The sequence below is a fragment of the Harpia harpyja genome, chromosome 6, assembly GCF_026419915.1.
Source record: "Harpia harpyja isolate bHarHar1 chromosome 6, bHarHar1 primary haplotype, whole genome shotgun sequence".
Classification (NCBI taxonomy): Eukaryota; Metazoa; Chordata; class Aves; order Accipitriformes; family Accipitridae; genus Harpia; species Harpia harpyja.
This window is the reverse complement of record NC_068945.1, coordinates 436,964-455,376: the sequence shown is the minus strand read 5'-3', so window position 1 is coordinate 455,376 and position 18,413 is coordinate 436,964. Positions and strand designations below refer to the sequence as shown.

The 18,413-nt window shown below is 45.5% G+C and overlaps 1 protein-coding gene across 15 annotated transcripts in view; it reads right to left on the bottom strand.

Moving 5' to 3' along the window:
* Positions 1–18,413, bottom strand: part of PPFIBP1 (PPFIA binding protein 1) — a 117,385-nt gene that overhangs the window by 82,927 nt on the left and 16,045 nt on the right. For all 15 annotated transcript variants that reach the window (XM_052789194.1, XM_052789198.1, XM_052789195.1 and 12 more), the window contains exon 2: positions 1,952–2,027. The gene's annotated coding sequence lies outside the window, so the exon portion shown is untranslated. The remainder of the gene's footprint in view (positions 1–1,951; positions 2,028–18,413) is intronic.

Below are 18,413 nucleotides of genomic sequence, written 5' to 3'. Positions count from 1 at the left end.
CTGGACTGTAATCCCAGCAACTCTGATAAGCAGCAATACAACTGAAGAAACGTTACCAGTATGAGAGACAATAGGTGATAACCACTCCTGGAGCCAGCGGACCTCTGATTAAAAACCCAGGGAACAAAAGCATTTGGCACTGGAGTTTAGGGTTCCTGACAAACAAGGAGCAACACCCACTTCATTCCAGGTCCGGTGCGAGACCTCAGGCACCCTGTGAAATCCAGAGAGAGCTCACACACAGTGATTTAGCGTGGGAAGTGTCAGAGATCCAAGAAAAGGCACTCCAAAGGCTATGGAGAGGGAAAGGGAGTAAAAGAAGGGAAATAACATTTCAAATGAGACACCAGTCCTCGCATACTGTGGGCCTGCAGCAAGGCTACAGAGGTAGGACAGCGCGAGGGAACAGCAATGACCAAAGCCAGGAGAGCCCCGAGCCCTTGGTGGCAGTGCACCAGTGGTCCCAGGCAGCAGAGGAGGTGCGTGCTGCCCTTTCCAGAGCCCAATGACTGTTAGCAAACCTGTGGGTGCAAGGCAAGCACCCCTTGGGTCTCAGGCTGTTAAACATCGTGAGGAACAGCAGCCACCGCTGACCCTATCAGCTGGCCCCAGGGTGGCACAGGGAAGATCTGGGATGCAGAGAAATAGGAGGGGGATCCAGCCCATCCACCACAGAAAGGGTAGACAAAAAGGCAACAAGTCCCAGCTGGAGTGGGGACACAGCCTTATGAAGCAGCCCAGTAGAGCTCTGGGGCAGAAGCTGGCAGCTGACACAGGCAGACTTTCAGGGGCCCTGGACATATGAACAAGTCACCAGATGTGCCTGACGTAGATGCATCACAGAAAGGGAGGTACACTTGCTTCTCTGGCAGGCTAACACACACCACCTCAAAGAGGACGGTACAAACGAATACTGCAATCCTCATCCAGTGACAAGGCAAGGATGAGCGGTTCAGAGACGAGAGCAGCTGAAGGGCAGCAAGCCAAGACACGGGATACAGCATGCTGGTAGACGCTGGTCTCGGCTAGCGGTTGTAGAATATGAAAGAGTGCAGCAGCACGAGTCAGGAGAGACCCAGCGAGCAGCTGGGACCTCGGGGTGGTGGTAAGGGGCGAGCACATCCCAGCTGCAGGGTACATGGCTGAAGTGCAGACGCAGCAATTCAACCCAGCTTTCCTGCTGGAATTTAGGGTGCTAAATCATGCTAGATCATACTGTAATATCCAAAACAAACTAGATGAGGGATAACCATCCCCGAAACAAGACTGCCAGCTCTGACATGCACTAAGCTACTTGGATCAAATCAGTCTGGACCAATGCAAAATGCCACTCCTTGAAGTCAACTAAACTGGGTCATTTCCAAGGGCTAATGCAACAGATAGTCTATCTTGCTGAATGCGTTTTCACATAACCTTGCCCCAGTAATCTGAAAGCTCTTGACAGTTTCTTTGCACGTTGCCATAGACCTGCTGAGTCAGATTAACTGCACGCACGCAGCGCAGCTGCATCACACGGGCACGGCAAGTCCAGTGGGCCTCGTACTGGAGCACTGGCACTGCTTGAGCCCATCATATGCCACAGAACAGCTCCAGTGGTCACTTCAGTTTTATTTCTTGGATAATCAAAATACACTTCATTACTCTGCCACAGTCCATATGTTAACTCCAAATCCATTGTCTTTAAAATGTGGAAAGCCTCCCTGAATCTAAACAGCAGCTCAGACTGTGTTAAATGATGGCTATCCTTTAAAAGATACCAAATAAATGGATGTCTATACAAGCAGAAGCAGCATGACATTCTTCTACAACTCCAACAGTTGGAAGCTGTATACAACATAATTTTAATGACATTTGAAATAAAAGCCTAAAGGAACTGTTGTGTAAGGTATCAAGCAAAACCAGCAGATACGTAGATAATAGACATCAACGACGCAGTGGGTTAATTACTCACCCAGAGGAGCAGACTTAATGCTGATCTCCACTGTCACTCTTGAGCGAGTACCACTGATCCATATAAACTTCTGACACTGAAAAGAGAGAAATAAATAATTTAATTAATCACTACAAAGTCCGAGATGACTTAACAGTGATGTCTTATAAAAGTTTATCATCATGTGACACAGGATACAGGAAGCACAGTGGATGACGTACATAACAGCGTTAAAAAAAAGCCAATACCAAGAGATTAAAGGATGACAACTGATGTACAAAAGGGAAATGAGCTTGTTTATTCCAAATAATTCCCAGCAACATTATCTCTCAGTATTCCTACATTACATGGTTGGCCTGTGCCTGCCCTCCACCTCTCCAGCTGACCATACACATATAACACAAAACGAAGGTGAAGATGCCTTGCAAGGCTTCTTTCTTACTATTGACACCTCCAAAAACGCCAACCAAGCACCCCACGGCATTGAACGTCTAGAGATCAGAGCGTGAAGTGAAGCCAGTGGAAGTCAGAGCAGCCCATAGCACTGAACCAATCCTACAGCTCATTCCCAACAGCTATTCCTGAGTCTCTTTACTGTGACTATTTTGGTAAATCAAAGATGTTCTCTGTTACTGTGGTTTGACAGAAAGTTTTAGTCACGGATACTCCCATCTACAGACTGTGGTCAAAATAAGAGCTATTTGGTGCAGGAAGCTTGACAAAATTGTTCCAGGAGAAGGTTCTGGGTAAACTTTGAATTTGAAATGCAAAAGGGAAGTTTGGGGAATGAAACTCTAGACCAATAACAAAAAACTTCTAAACCTAGGCAATTACTCAGCTCCCATTAGAAGAGACAGAAGAATCAGTAACTCATATATGAGTGCTCAGTGAAATACAGCTGGTAGAATGATTGAAACAACCAGGAACACTCCAGTGTACCCCACCTGGGACACTGCACCAACATGGTGAGATGCTGCTCTCTGAACAAAAATCACACTATGAGCAATTACAGATCTTGCCAAACCAACAGAAGTTTAGGACAAGCAAGCAATACGATCGGAAAGCAAAGAATCAGCTCAAAAAAAATGTAGGGCTAAAGAGACACAGACTAACTACTTGTTGACTTGAGGCAACAAAGACCAACTGCAAATATCCAGAAGGTGTAAACTAGAACAGAAAGAATTCAGCCTGTGCATGACTGGGAGATAAGCAGAAGGAAAAGGAAAAAAAAAAAAAAAAAGGCAAAAGCATTTTCAGGTCTAGATACTAAAAAGCTATAATAGATGGTCTCAGGGCACACAAATATTTGGGTGCTCCTTGCTTCTCAGAGCAGTTTTTTTGACTAGATTGAACAAAAACACCATGGAAAAAAATTACACAGAACACAAATGACAGGGACACGTAAGTCTGTGCGAGCAGACTCAGTCACAGAGCTGGGGCTTCAGGCTATTGCAACAGAATAATTATGTACTGAGCCCTGTACAAGACAGGAAAAAAAAACATCTGTTAGATGGAAAAAGAGACAAGGCATGGTAGGCGGGGAAAAAAAATATTTGAGGTTTCTATAAAGGGTACTGCAGAATGTCATATATGGAACCACAAAGCTAGGGAAAAAAAAGTTAGTTAACAGTGTTATTTTAAGTCTGCTTAAAGTAATACCAAGGGCTGAAATGGAAAACCTACAATTAGATGGAGCTTCTCCCCTTCATTCCAAATACTCAACTCCAGCTGAGCCAGACGAGGCTCACAAATTGACAGGACATCTTTGGGATTCCCACCGCCCGGGCTGCCAGGACCCGCAGGCAGCAGTCGGGCAGCGGGGAAGGAGACGCGGAGCACAGCGGCTGTGGGATTCTGATGCTGTGCGCCGCGGCGTGAGGCTGGCCGGCCAGCTGGTCTGCCCGTCTTGACACCCGCTTTAGAGGTGGTCAACAACCCTGCCCCAATTTCCTCATCGTCTTCTCCGCCACTGGGAAGTCCCCGCAGCTCTTCAGAATGAAGCTCCCTCCCAGCCCTGCCAGGTCTGTCTCCCTCCATCGACACCGTCTTTAAGGACAGGCGAGTCTCGCTCCCCGTGAGTACCGATCTCCAACTGATTTGCTCTCCCTGGCGTGGGGTGCCAGCAGCACCACAGCTATTCCTGAGCCTCTCTGCCGTGACTATTTTGGTAAATCAAAGATGTCCTTTGTTACTGTGGTTTGACAGAAAGTTTAGTCATTTCCTTCTCAACAGAGTCAGAGTTACACATACACAGCCCACACCTCGGGCAAGCTGTACGGCTGCTCGCTATCGAACGAGGAAGGGACCACTTGCAGGCATTTCTCAAAAGTGAACTAACCGCTTTAAGACCCTGCCTTGTGTGCTGTCACCAGAAGGATTCAGTTTGTTTCAAAGGCTGCTAGGGAAGCAGTCTACATTTCCCACCCCCCCGTTTCCTTCCTTCCTCAAACTCAATTTAATTTTTACTAACAAACTTCCCCAGAAATCTCAGACTCCCTCTAATCCTAGAGATAAGGAAACCTCTCTTGCACACCTCGCCTCTGAAGACTGTTTTCAAAAGTAATTCCAATAGGGCTGGCTATGATGTTCACCCCAGTATTTCTCCCGGCTGAACGGGCCACAGGACACAGAGATCCGGGGGGATTTACCCTGTGACCCGCATTAGGATGCCAGGAAGGCTGACAGCCCCCAGGGGAAGTCTGGAGCTCAGGGACGCTGGGTGAAAACTGGGACTTGTGGGGACTTTTGGGAAAGGGTGGAGTTTTCCTGGTTTAGCTGGAAGGGTAAATTATCATCCAAGAACGGCAGCTGAGGGAATAGCTGCTCTTACATCACACATGATAAATGTGCCACAAAGCCCCGATCAGTGGGCACACAGGCAGCCAGGTGTCTGGGGGACGGGAGTTCTCCAGCCTCGACAGCAAGAGATAAGCTCTCCACCAAGTTCAATCTAAGTTCAATTTCAGTATCAAAAAACCAACCTCCCAGAAAACCACTCCCATAATCAAGAGCCAATTTTTAGGAACGATCATTTAAGAAGTGCAAGACTAGGCAAACCAGGTGAGATATAAGTTAATTGGGTTTTTGCTTTCATACAGAGAACATCGCAAAATATAGATGCCCTGGAGGAACCTTTCCAGTATCCCCAGGAAACAACAACAACAACAACAAAAAAAAGTACTGCAAGACAAAAGAAAAGGAGGTGCACAACATGAAATTTTTTGTCCTTTCCAGACTATAATCTCTTAACCAGGAAGAAAACACAAATCCTAATCCTATAATCTTGCATGTTCAGCAATAATATTTCTCCTTGCCAATCAACGGTTTTCTACAATAGCCACCCACATCTTTTTCAAATTCAAGCAGCACGACTGCATACAATTGCATGCTGTATGAATTTAAACAGGACACAACTCTATGCCTAAAGACCTGAAAAATTCTCATGTTGCACTGCATTAAGGGGCACAGGTTAGCAAGAAAGGTGCAGCACTATTTCTTTGCTTTGTGCCTACTAGAAGCTTTGTTTCAGGAACATTTTTTGGAAGAACGCATGAGTACTGCAAGCAAATAATCTGGTTTATGTCTGTTCTTTGCTGGACAAAAATAAAGATCTGCTTTGCCTAATCGTTTCTGATCAAGGAAGGTTTTGTAATTGGGCCATTTACACCTTGAGGACATGGTGAGACTGGCGGGCAAGTCATCTGGGCAACGGACTCGGGACTTTCGGCACCAAGAAATCACACGGGGAGAAGGGACCCAGGCAGAGGGGCTGCGGCTGCCGAGGACAGCATCAGCCGCACAGCAAAGCTCAGCCTGCCGCAGGGCAGAGCACAAAAGGCGGCGGCCACAGTTTCCCAGACAGGGAGTGCTTCTTGAAGTCCAGAGCAAAGGTTCAGACAAGCCGCTCTGCCCTGCGATGGAAGCGGCTGCTGCCTGTAACGCCGACAGCTCGCAGCAGGCACGGTTCCCTCTCCGGGAGACATCTCGCCACAGCCGGCGCTTCCCCGGCGGTCAGCAGCTCCGCGCGCATCCTGACCGCTCATCCCTTCAGAGCGGGGACGCGAAAGCCTCTGCTTTCTCCAGGCAGGATCACCTGGATCTCTTCTGGCAGCCGTCCCCTTCTGCCACTTGGCCGCCAGGAGAAGAGGTGCCAAGAGGCCTCCTCTGCCACAGACACCCCTCTGGGCAACAAAACACGAGCCAGCGCTCGGCTTCCTCCAGCCACCCTCCACCCGCGGCCAAGACCCCTCTTCCCGAAAGCCCAGCCACACTTGCAGGAGCTTGGCCGAGCCCCTGCTTCACACGAGTGTACGCGGAGGCCGTCCAGAGGCTCCCACACAGGCACAGCGCTGCTTCTTGTCGAGGCATGCACAGGCATTTCTGCAATCTCGTTATTCGGCTTCCCCCGGGTCTCCATGTATTAGAAGTTACTTTTGCAGAACTTGGCCGTACACTTTCACCCTTTCCAATGGTAGGTAATACCTAGCTTATGCTGGGCAGTAGGAAGAATTTTTTTTTTTTTTTAATTTTTTTTAAAGCTTACATTGAGAAGATTCTTGCTTGAGATGCATATCTGATGCTTGTACACTCTGCCTTTAGTCTGTGTTAATGGACCATTTTTCTTTTTAATTTTTTCTTTGCTCTTTAAAGAATGAATCAATAGCTACAACTTGACTCAAAAATTTATGAAGGAAGATTAATAACATGTATATTTCCAAGGAAGTCACCAATGCAGGCTGATCACGTCCAGTTATCTTTACTTGGAAAGGTGGGTAGAGGATTTAAAGCCAAGAAGTAAAGCAATGAAGAAACACTGGAATGATTTGGGGACCTAATGATTTTCTGTGGGAAAAGTCTTTGACGCATATCTTTTATTTTGCTATGCCAATGGTACAATTTTTTGTAAAAGGCCTTTGGGCAAAGGCTGGTTTGAACCTGAATGGAAGTAATCAGGGCTGCAGCTTGAGTCATTTCCCCACATTCATATACATCATCTATCCACACCAAGTATCACCCACCAACACACAATCTCTCTCACATTTAAATCACCCTGTCCCTGGATACATTTTTCAGCTGCTGCAGACCACCTAACACATCTCTTATTTATGATGGGACAGCCTAGCTGCACTGAGACAAATGCATAAAACACAGATGCTTTAGCCCATATCTTTATTTTTGGTTTCTAGAAGGCTGTACATCTTTTGACACAAAAACCATACAGCATCCACATTAGCAAACCAGTCTGGTTTTGGATATTACTAAACCCACAGCTGAAACCTGAAACAGTACTTGTCCATCCTGCAAGTGCCAGCCTTGAGCTTCAAAACCAAGTTTCGACCCAAAAACAGGGGGTCTGGCACACACAGAAACCCAAACTGAAAACTAAAGGGACCTGAGGAAAACTAACCACATCATTAACTCCAGTGACCAAAGCAGCTGGTACCTCATACAACAACATTTCCTACCATAAACCAGTACATTTGAACAATGTACAAGCACAAACATCACTGAATCAACATACCGGCATTGGAGGATATAGACAACATAGCCAACTGCCACAGCAAAGAAACACTTTCGGGAAGCATAATGAAATATTACAGATAATCTCCTCAGTCAGAGAAGAGTAACACCAGAGAGACCATTTAATGAAGTACTTGTAAGATCAGTAGCAAGAACAAACTGCAGAAGGTTTAAGTAAAGGCTTTCAAATTACTAACCTATCAGATTTTAAGTGAAACTAGGCATGATTTATGCAAGGAAAAAATTTATGACTAATCTATGACTAATTTTATATTAATCACTGACTGAGTCCATCTCTGAATTGGAGTGCCACTCCATGCAGTTTCTGTCAGCTAGTGCTTTGTTTTAATTCTACAAGCCAAAGCAACGGGTTATATGCAACTTACTGTCTATGTAAATGCAGACATCAGCTGATGGAAGATGTAGAAGTGGCTGTAAGACATGGAGGATTATTTTATGAACTTAATTGAAGATCTCATGCCCCCAGCACCCATGGGGGGTGTGATAAGAAGTCTGTGCGGTCATATATGAGAGAATTCAATCTCCTGGAAGACATTTTCCATAGCACGAATTTGATACCACCAAATACTGGTCTTGTCAGTATTCTGCCTCCTTCATAGTTATGTCACCTTTGCTGACACCAAGGTGACTAAAGCCACTGATCTTGTTAATCACACAGCAAGCCAGAGCACACAGGGTGGACAGCCATCTTCAGGCATCACTTCTGTCCTTGTGTAAATACCAATAACCAGTTGGCGTTTCAAGCAGCCCTGGTTCTGGAAGCCAAGAGGCTGCAAGAGTTTCATCACAGGAGACTGCTTTTCAGGGTGACATGATCACAACGGGCTGTAACACCGCTATCACTAAACTAACACTAAGATTAGCACAGTGTTTTCTCTCTCATAGGCACCAGTTTGGTCTCACTCTTCTACACATGTAAAAGAGCCAACAAAAGCTTCCATGTGCCTCTTGGCTGGAGGTTTATGGGACACCTTCAACCTTGGCATGCTCCGTCAAATGCAAAAGGCGCTGCTCTACCAGTGCTGTTCATCTTCTTAATCTGACCGGTGTTGCCACACACTGGTTTCTGTCTTCCTTCCCAACTCTACTAGAAATAAGCACAAGACGTTCCTTAACAAAAAGGGATTGGGCTCACACATAAGGTTTGCCATAACATTTTCCAGGAAGATGCCCACCCTTCAATTATCCAAAATTGTTAACAGGCATCCTTCACTTTGAAGTTCAGTCACAGCAATACTTTGCCATTCCTAGAAGGAACTTAAATAGCTCCAACACCACAAACTTAGAAAATCTTGTTAGTGAGGCACACACATCCGAACTCTGTGTTTCCAGAGCTCAGAAGTGAGGTGGAAGCTATGCAAACAGCAAAAACCAAAAGCACTTATCAGGAAAAGGAACAAAATACATTCTTTTGTTGTTGTTAAGAGGAGGCAGCCAAAAGACTTGAGTTAAAAACCCTAGAAATTAAGACCAACATAACTAGATGCTTTGCCAGCTTCACAAGTAAAAAGTTTTATACATTTATTTTGCTATTTCTCCATGCAGACACTTCAGTTGTTTCAGCCCTTTTAAGTTGGTTACGTGCTGATATACATGCACACAACAGGATTCAGCTGTCGTGTTATCATATGCACTGCAAATAATCCTGAAAATACCATTTCTACTAATCACATTGTTCCACACAGTTTTAAAGCACATGATTGCAGAATAAAACCCTTACCACTTAGTTTTGGCCTGGATTCTAAAGGAAATTAAGTTTATGTGGTAGTGTTGTTTGTCAGTCCTCACCCTATTAAATTTTCAACTCGCTAGTCAATTTTGACCACATTTGGCAGAAAGCAAAGAGATCCTAATAGGTGTCGCATTCTTACATCTCTGGGAGAAATTAGTATGTAGGTAGAGGAGACATCCAAATTAGCTTCACATGGACTCAGACTCTGCTGCAAGAAGTCAACAACTCCCTGCTTTGTTTGGCCCAGCAGCTGCTCCATCAGCATCTGCACATGGGCATCCAGCACACGTGTTGACTCCTGTGTGGCCAACATGAAAGACATCGGAGAGAAGCCATGGACCAAGCCAAAAGGGAGGGAAAAGATAATCTGGAGTTAAGGAACAGCAAAAATTAAGAGGTCCAAAGAGAAGGATCACAGGTCATGGTGGACAAAAGGCCAACGCACACAGGGGAAACAAAATTTTGAAGAACTAGGTTTTGTCAGCTCTGCTACCTGAGGGATAGTTGGCGGCAGCTCTTTGCCATCTCCATACCTACAAGCACAGTAACATCCCTTCCCTGCCCTCCTTCTACCCCCCCTGGAAAGACCACAACAAACCATTCTCCCATCACATGCTGGGCTAGTTGTTTTACAAGCCATATTTCATCTTCAGATACCCACAAATAATGCTGGACGCTACTGGGGCCACAAACGGACCATGCCTTCAGCTGGCAGATGGGACAGGAACAGCACAGCAGCAACTAAGCTCATGCTTGGGAAAGAGCCAGGGTAGACAAGATCCACCTCAACCCACCTGTGTCACAGCTGCAACAGAAAGTAAGACCCCTCTCCAGAACTGTCACCTATGAATTGCAGCCACCTCCTTCTTCATCCCAGGGAAGGAGAAATGCACACCGCATCCCATGAAGCTCTTGCTAGGGAATGGAAGCAACCCAGAGGCACTACTGAAACATGACCAAGAAAATACTGCCTGTAAGGAGTACAAAAGGAACAAAAGCTTACGAGCTGAATCAAGATCACTTGCAACCTATGTGGGTTGGTTTTGCCCAAGGAGGTCTCAGCATCATAAACCTGGACAGCTATTAGGGGATGAGAAGTATGATCAAATTAAACCTACTTCAGAAGAAGGGGAGGGCTGAAGGCCAGAAACAAGCAATAACAACCCTGAGAGGTGCCAAGCAGCCAGCACAGGGAAGGGGAGCACCCTGCAGAGCCAGGATGGGCATCCACCCCCAGCCAGGGCTGAGCAGCCCCAGGGCAAGTCCCACAGCCACCAGTGGCAAGTGAGGCTCTCCCTCTCTGCTTAGCAGCTAGCAGATAGACAGCAGGAGGCTTTATTTGTCTCAGTTCTTAGACACAAATGTTTCTACACCATGAAAGCAGAATGCAAATATCTCCTTCCCACACCCCCACAAGCCTTTCTGGTTTAATCTGATTTTATTCAAGAATCTTCTTTATAACCAACCTATTACAGCAGTTTATTTAAGGAGTAAGTAAGGATGGTGCCACCAGCATTAAACACATTTTCACTAACAATTACAGGGCATTATCCTCAGAGGAAAATCTTCATTAGCTTTCAGTCTCTCTCCTTTAAAGAGGTCAGTGTCTTGCAACAACAGAAAAAACAGTTTTTCTCTCAAGGAACACAGAAAAGATGCAGGCAGAGCACAAGGCTCACGGGACAAACCACGAGATGCAAAATAATTTTCCCCTTCTAGACCATCACTTCAAGTTCAGACCGATTACACAACAATTTAAAAAGTCACCAGCACCAGCTTCCCTGCAAGCTCTCCACGGTCTTAATATGCAAACAATGTCTGCGATGGCAGCCCACCTTCCAGAAGGCACTTTATCCAGCCCTCAGACTGAAGCCCTGTGTGACCACAGGCAGCAGGCTCTGCGGGAAGCAAGGCTGGATGGCCACAACAGCCCCAAGAGCTCCACCGCTGCAGCAAACGCCCCGGGTCAAGAGCAACACATGTCCTGACGGCAGCGTGGAAAAGACGCTGGTCCTGTCAGGAGCGCTGGATCTGTCCTGTGATGCTCTCTCTCCAGCTGCAATAGTTTGGCTCCTCTTATTAATAGCAGGGCACTGGCATCTATAGCCCAGGGCTCTGAGCCAAGCACTGCAGTGTGTCAAGAGCAAGGTGGCAAGGTTTATGGAATAGAGCTTCAAAACACTGGGGCTGGGAACAAGACAGAGCCTGAGCATAAACATAAAGGTGTCCAACAAAAACAATAAGCCTTAAATCACAATGAATTACAACAAAGAAATGCATCATAGTAGAGCCTGAAACAGCCAGGTGGGGATATCTGACCCCAGAAAGCAGTATATTCACCTACAAGCTTTCCACTCAACTTGGTCCTATTAGCTCTCCTACTTCACCCACCCAGTTTTCTCTCTCATGGAAGAACAAGCAGCCCTAACCACCATAGCAGCCAAGCAGAAACTAGTTCAGTGAAAGCTAGTTTCATATTTCACATGAAATATGAATAAATATTTCACATTTAACTGGTTGGTTGGTTTGTTTTGTGGAAGGGAGGTTGCTTGTTTTTTTTTAAGGAAAGAGGCAAACTTTGCTCAGCCTCCAAAACGAAAGTCAGATGTGAAAGAACGACTTGGAAGATGCTGGGGGCAAACAAGTCCATCATTAAGTATGTGTTGCATTGTATCTTCATTTAGAAATCACCTAATAACTATCTCTCCCATGGAGGACAGTTAATATTAGAAGCCACATACATCCTACACAAGCACGTCTCTATTAAACATAATACATAAGGATGTTCCTAGAATCCAGTAATTTCACAAAACAGATTTTTAACTGCTGTGTAAACTTTGGGCCATAGCAAAAAGACTTCAACGTCACTTAATCTGATTATTTTCCACCACACAAACTGCGCAAAGGACCATCTTCAGGAGCATATTCTGAGAGGCGGTGGAGCACAGGGAGATCCCATCCCCTGCACAGAAGGGCCAGGTGAAACCTAAGCCTTTGACTGGAAGACTGCAGAGTCCACCCCTTTGAGCCATACCTAGGAGCACGTGTTGCTGTCCCATGGAGGAGATGGTGGAAGCAATGGAGATGGTAGAAGCAGACAAGGTCTTTTCAGAGAAAGTCACCATCATACCTCTCACCTTCTGCAATCCAACCCACCCCTCATTACCACACATGGTGATTTACACTCATTAGAGCCCCCTCCACAGACAATATGAGAGATTGCTTCAATGATGGTGTCAGGATATAGAGAAAAGGCTTTCAGGTGACAGCAGGTTTCTGCCTCAGTTCCTTTTATCCTCAAAGATCCCCTAAGAATCCTATACATTTGTGGAAGGGGAAAAAATAGCCTCCCATACTTGACCAAATAGCAAAATACAGCTCCTGCTTTATCTACAGGGCAAGTCATCACTTGCAAAAACTTTGGGTCTTATGGGGTACAGTACAAAGGAAGATGTAAGAATACAGGTAAGTTGTTCTGAATTTGTACCCCAGTACTTTCCAGTGGCTGCCTTAAGTGCTTTTGTGATCATAAGCAGTCAGTTGTTAAGATTTTCGCTAGGAACAGGAACACTTCCCCCAAAAGAGGCAAAGACCATTTTACTTTGATTTCTGAAAAAAACCCTAGCTACTGAGCTCCAACACAACTTTCACTTCTCATTCATTCCTCATTTACTATCTTGTACACTCCTTAGGTATGTAGCACATCTCTAACCCCAGCAAGGACAAGGTCTAGCAGATGCCAGACTTGCAGAGCCCTGACTTTAAGAGAGGATGCAAGTTAATACGAGCATCAGACAGGACTACACAAATGCAATGCTCTACAGAGGGTGATCTAGGCGAACCAGAAGAACATGAGAAATGAAGTGCAGAGAAAAGAAGGACAGATTGGGAAGATTTGTACGAGCCATGTGTGCAGCACTGAACAGCTTGCCACACAGAGAAGCCGGCTAGCTCTCTTCTGCAGAGAAATGCGTCTCAAGTACAGGGCTGCCAACACGCAACACCACATTCTTTTTTAATTCAGGATTTTTTTCCCCTTCTTTATGCAAGCTGGGGACCTGCAGGCTGAGAGATCACCTGCTTCAAGATGAAATTACTAAGACAACTTACCGCACGTCCTGCCAGGCTCATTAAACCACAGTGACCCTCACATACATGGCAGCAATGCAGCTGGTGATAATGCATTTCCCCTTTCTGCTTGCATCACTGATTCATACTCATTAGGGCATACAATCTTTATATAGAATTCCTTTATGTAGCCTAATTTGCCAAGAAGTAATCGCTTTCCTCTTCCCCTGGTAATACAAATGAGACAGAGCTGTAAAGTGATTTCATTTGCTGTTTATCCCATGGCTCTCCTTCCCAAAAGTTTCTTTCAGATGTTCTGTATGAAGCCAGATATGTTGGGTCATTAGAAAATGTCTCAGAGAAACCCAATGTTTCATCAAGTTTTGTGTGGAAAAGATGAGTAATTTAGGAAGCTTTACATCTTTAAATTTACTTGGCATTTCTTGCCAAAAGAAATCCATGAACTTCCTTCCAAAAAAAAAACCAAACAAAACCCCAACCCCCCCCCACCCCCCCCCCCCCAAAAAACCACAAAACCAAACCAAAACCAAACTAAAACCCAGAGAGCACTGAAGAATTCCACTCTCCACTCAGAGCAGAGTAAATGGAGTGTACCCGATGCTCAGGAGTCACACCCATGTAAAACAAGCACAGGAAAGGAGAGCACGACACCCGTACCACACAGAGCATGAGAGCGATGCAGATCTCAGTCTGCCCCGGCTCGCTTCGCCCCCGGAGTCGCAGCAATGCTATCTGGTAATTACACTGCAGTGTGGTCTGGCAAGCCACAGGCTTCTGGCTTCAGGTTCGGGGCTCCGCTGCCAACTCATCTGGGGGCTCCAGCACATCTCTTTACCATATCATTTCAGGCTTCCCTCAGGGAAAGCAAGAAAAGACAGCCTAAACTCAGAGCTGTTACTCTATGCTAAGACTACAGTCCTGTGCATGCAATCCAAACTTTAAAGGCCAATCTCACTATAGCTTTTTCAACATTTTGTTTGACAATAAATATGCCGGATGCCAAAAAGGTCACTGCTGAAATAACCACTGTCCTGTACTGACTACCACTCCCTACAAGTGAGTCAAAAATAGGGAATACAGATTTGTATCCAGCCTTCCCTGTAATTCAAGAGTGTTCATGACAGATTATTTTGCTTCTGGCTGAGTCCAAGTCCTTGCTGAACCCTCAAAATTTCTGTAAATGCTAGCCAAAGAAGGAAAAATGAATCACTGGCTTGCAGCACCTGACACACAAACCTCATTGCTTTAGCTGTTTAAAACCATCCACCCCAAGCAAAGGAGTAGGCTGTAGTTACAGACTCTGAACAGCAAAAATAGTACTATTTAGGACAAAAGGGAGGAAATTGTTTTTAAAGAGTAGAACAATTCAGACAGTTGGTATTTCCAAAAACCTTCTTCTACATACCTCTATGCTTCTGTGTTTCCAAACAGTCTTTCCATACTGCAGTGAGTTTTGTATAATTACTAGCTAGGTACTGAGAAACTTAATTGTACTGTATTAACAATTAAGGTTTTGACTTCCTATCCAGCAGCTCTACTACTTTTAATTAAAATTGCACATTGTAACGTTAAGACTATGCAAATCCAACACTGTGAAGTCAGCTCTAATAAACGCACAGGTGATTTTTGAGCCTCCATACAAGGATGCTGATACAGAGTTAAAAATAAGCTTTGTTAGTACAGGCGAAACCAAACAAACACACAAGGGTCCAGGAAATGGTTTTGAAGGCTGAACTTTGCATAACCCATCCTCAGTGTCTTTTCAAAGGGTCAGCGAGCCACTACAAGTCTCCTCAACTCCTTGCTTAAGTAAAGCGCTTTACAACATTTTCCATCAGATTTGCAAGAGTTTGAGGATTGCATCTGGGATTTCCCATATGGCAACCGTGCAAACCAAAGAGCCAAAATGAGGCATGACCAACAGTGCTGTCAAGTCAAGAAAGTAAGAGAGCGTTGAACAAGATCAACAGGAGAGTCTGCTAACCCAGGCTAACACCAAGCGTTCTCTCTGAACATAAAGGAGGCAGTTTTGATTCAAAGGTCACTTCTTACAGGGTTATAGCATTGACTTAATGGAGAACCATCTAAATATCCATTTCCTCGAGCCAAGGCTGGATTAGTCCCAGAAAGCCAAGTTCCGACACTCGTCCTTGCACATCATGAAAGCAGAGGGAGAAGGTGGCAGGGTAGGCCTAAACCAATTTTGAATGTTTTCTGAGTTCTTTCATGTCAGTCGCAGATCCTTTATAGTGGGAGTTGTGAAGACACAGTCTAGTCACAAACCCCGAGGGAGAGCGATCCAGACATACGTGTACCCACTGATTCAGGAGCTGGAGCCATTTGCTCCCCCAAGCAGCTGCAATTAAGACCCAAGATGCTCTGAAGGGGCAGGGTGGGGTGGGAGAAGGGAAGACGACTGATGGAGGAGAGAGGGGCTGTGCGGCCACCTGAGGGCCCTCCCCGAGGAGGCTGCCTCTAACCTGGGCTGGAGGGAGAGGCTCTCCCTGCCACACGGCTGTCCCACCACCCTCCTGCTCCAGCCTGCCCAGCCAGGGAGGGAGAAGGGCTGTGCTGCAGGCAGGCACATCTGGCAAGCCGCTCCCACGGGTGGCCACCAGCTTCAGCAGGGCGAGATTGCTCCGGGCCGGCCTGGGCAGCAGGAAACTCTGCTGCAGCCCCTTGCCGGTCCTCCCTCCAGCTTTGCTTGGTCTAAATTCAATAGGGCTCATCACCCGGGCGAGTGCCTACGTCAACGCAAACTTAAAGCCCCATGGGGCGTTATAGCCGCAATGGTGAGGAACTAATTTTGGCAAAGGGCAGGGCTTTCTGGAAAGCAGAGCCAGGAAAACGACAAATAAAGGCCCATGTGATTTGTCTCACTGGTCCTCCCAGTAGCCATTTCATTACATCACTATTTTCCTAACTAATAAAGGTCAAACTATAATTTTTGTTATTTTAGATTTATAGTTTCTCTCAAATGAAAGGTATTCTTATGCCAGGAAGAAGCAAAAAGGAGATTTATTTGCCCTACAGATGCCGTAGCAAACTCAGTTCAGAAAGAAAAGACAAAGAAACCATTATTTCCCCAGTCTTTTTAAAAAAGGAGAAAACAGCGAACAAGAAGCCAAGATTATTCACAGACAGAAAAAGGGGGCGGAGGGAGAAATCGAAGAAAAAGAGCAATAAGAGCCTTTATTACCAGGAGATCCTTTTAAAGGATTTAGGAGACTCCAAGCGATGCAGCTGTACTTCCTGTGACCTGCAGCGTTCGGTTTGGGAGCACAAGGAAGGTCACCGCCTTGGAACAGCTCGGTACACCCACGCTGCACACGCAGAGCACTCAACTCGGAAATGCATTACACCGGGGCAGAGAGATGGACTGAAAGACGCTGCGAGAGCAGGAGTGGAGGACTACTGATCTACGGAGCAGTCCTGCAAAGGGCACCTGCTCAAGTTCCTACACAGCAGCAGGTTTAGGACTCCTTCAGAGCAGAGTCTGCAGCAGCGACGGGAGATAGAAAAGCTCTTTAACAACACAGTTAAAGAGAACGCCAACGAGATAACATGCACGTGCCATCCTCACTCACAGTTTCAGGCGGGCTGGGTATTTGTAAGAGAGACATTACTAAGTAGTAAATTCAGTTCCTGATGAACCATGCTGTATTAGCATGCTTCTTGCTATAAAAAGCATTTGGAAATGATACAAGCAGCTATACACACAATGCATTTTATAATGCACACACAGGCCGAGGAACATCACTTGATGTAGTATTGATAGGCAGCCAGTTCTGAGGCAAGATGGACTTTGAACAGCATTGCAGCAGGAGGGTAGGGTACAGGGGGGAAAAAATTACAGAACAAGAATGCTAAACTGCTGCAGGACTTAGATAAACAAGCTAATTAGCAGACAGTTTGTCTACATTGAAAAATTAACTCAAGCATTGTCCCCAACTTGACCTCCCATCTACATCTTTAATTTGAGCATGGCACTTTTCACTTGAGTTGGCAGGAGACACAGGCAAGAGTTTCATTAAGCACATTTAAGCAATACCTAAGCACCGGTACAGGCAGGCAACACTCAGGGGTACCAAAGTCCTCCAAGTTTTCCCCGCTATTTTCCCCCTGCCGTGCGCACAACTGCAACACCATCATACCCTGTGGACAAATTCAGAAAGCAACACAACTTTTTAATATAGATTTATATATAACACAATGTTTTTATATATATATGTAATATATATTTATTTTAAAAGTTTAGTGCTATATATAAATATAGCAGAGCATTCAGACTCCTTGCCATCCTGCAAGCACAGCTACTGCTATCCAGAGCCATATCCTTCCTTCAAAGGATGCCCAAGATCGCTTGAGCTCAACTCATTCAAGAGGGGCCAGCTCCACCAGGACACAAAGCTGGGACCACCTCTCCCCACAAGCTCTTCTCTTTGGCCACTCACCAGGGGAGGGGTGGTGAGAGCATCATTCAGTATTTTGGGCACACAAGCCCTTCATCACTAGCAGGAGTTAATATCAAGCTCAATATACGTGGGCAAGATAGCTATGAGCTTAACTCAGTTCTGAAGGATGTCAGCAGGAAAAAAGGAGGTAAAGTTGCTGGTCCCTCTGGAACAGGAGGGGGAAGTAACAGTCATGCTTGCCGAGAGCAAGGAGGCATTTCACCCTGAATCAGGATCCCTTGAGTTGGAACCCAGCCAGAAAGCCCAAATAATAGCCCTTCTGCTCAGAAAACCACCGCTGAATTTCGACTGTTCACAAGCTGTCTTAAACTCATTTAAAATACAATGGGGAAAAAAATTCCCACCTCCCATCACCCTGGAAAGATATTAAATCTATGCTTTCTCCATTCTTGCTTTGACTGTTTTTCATTACTCAGTTCCCCAACAACTAAATGCTTTCTTCAAAATTGACAAATTTTAAAGTATTGGGGTTTTATGTCTATTTTTATACTTCCTCCCTGCACATGATGCCATTGGAAACCTTTAAGTATTGCATATGCGCAGATATGGAAATTTTGCTTTTAGCTGGATTGTTTGCGTTGTTTCTTTGAATCATCCAGCTTGTGTCTTTTACAGGAAATTAAATTAACACAAAGCATCTTTTAAT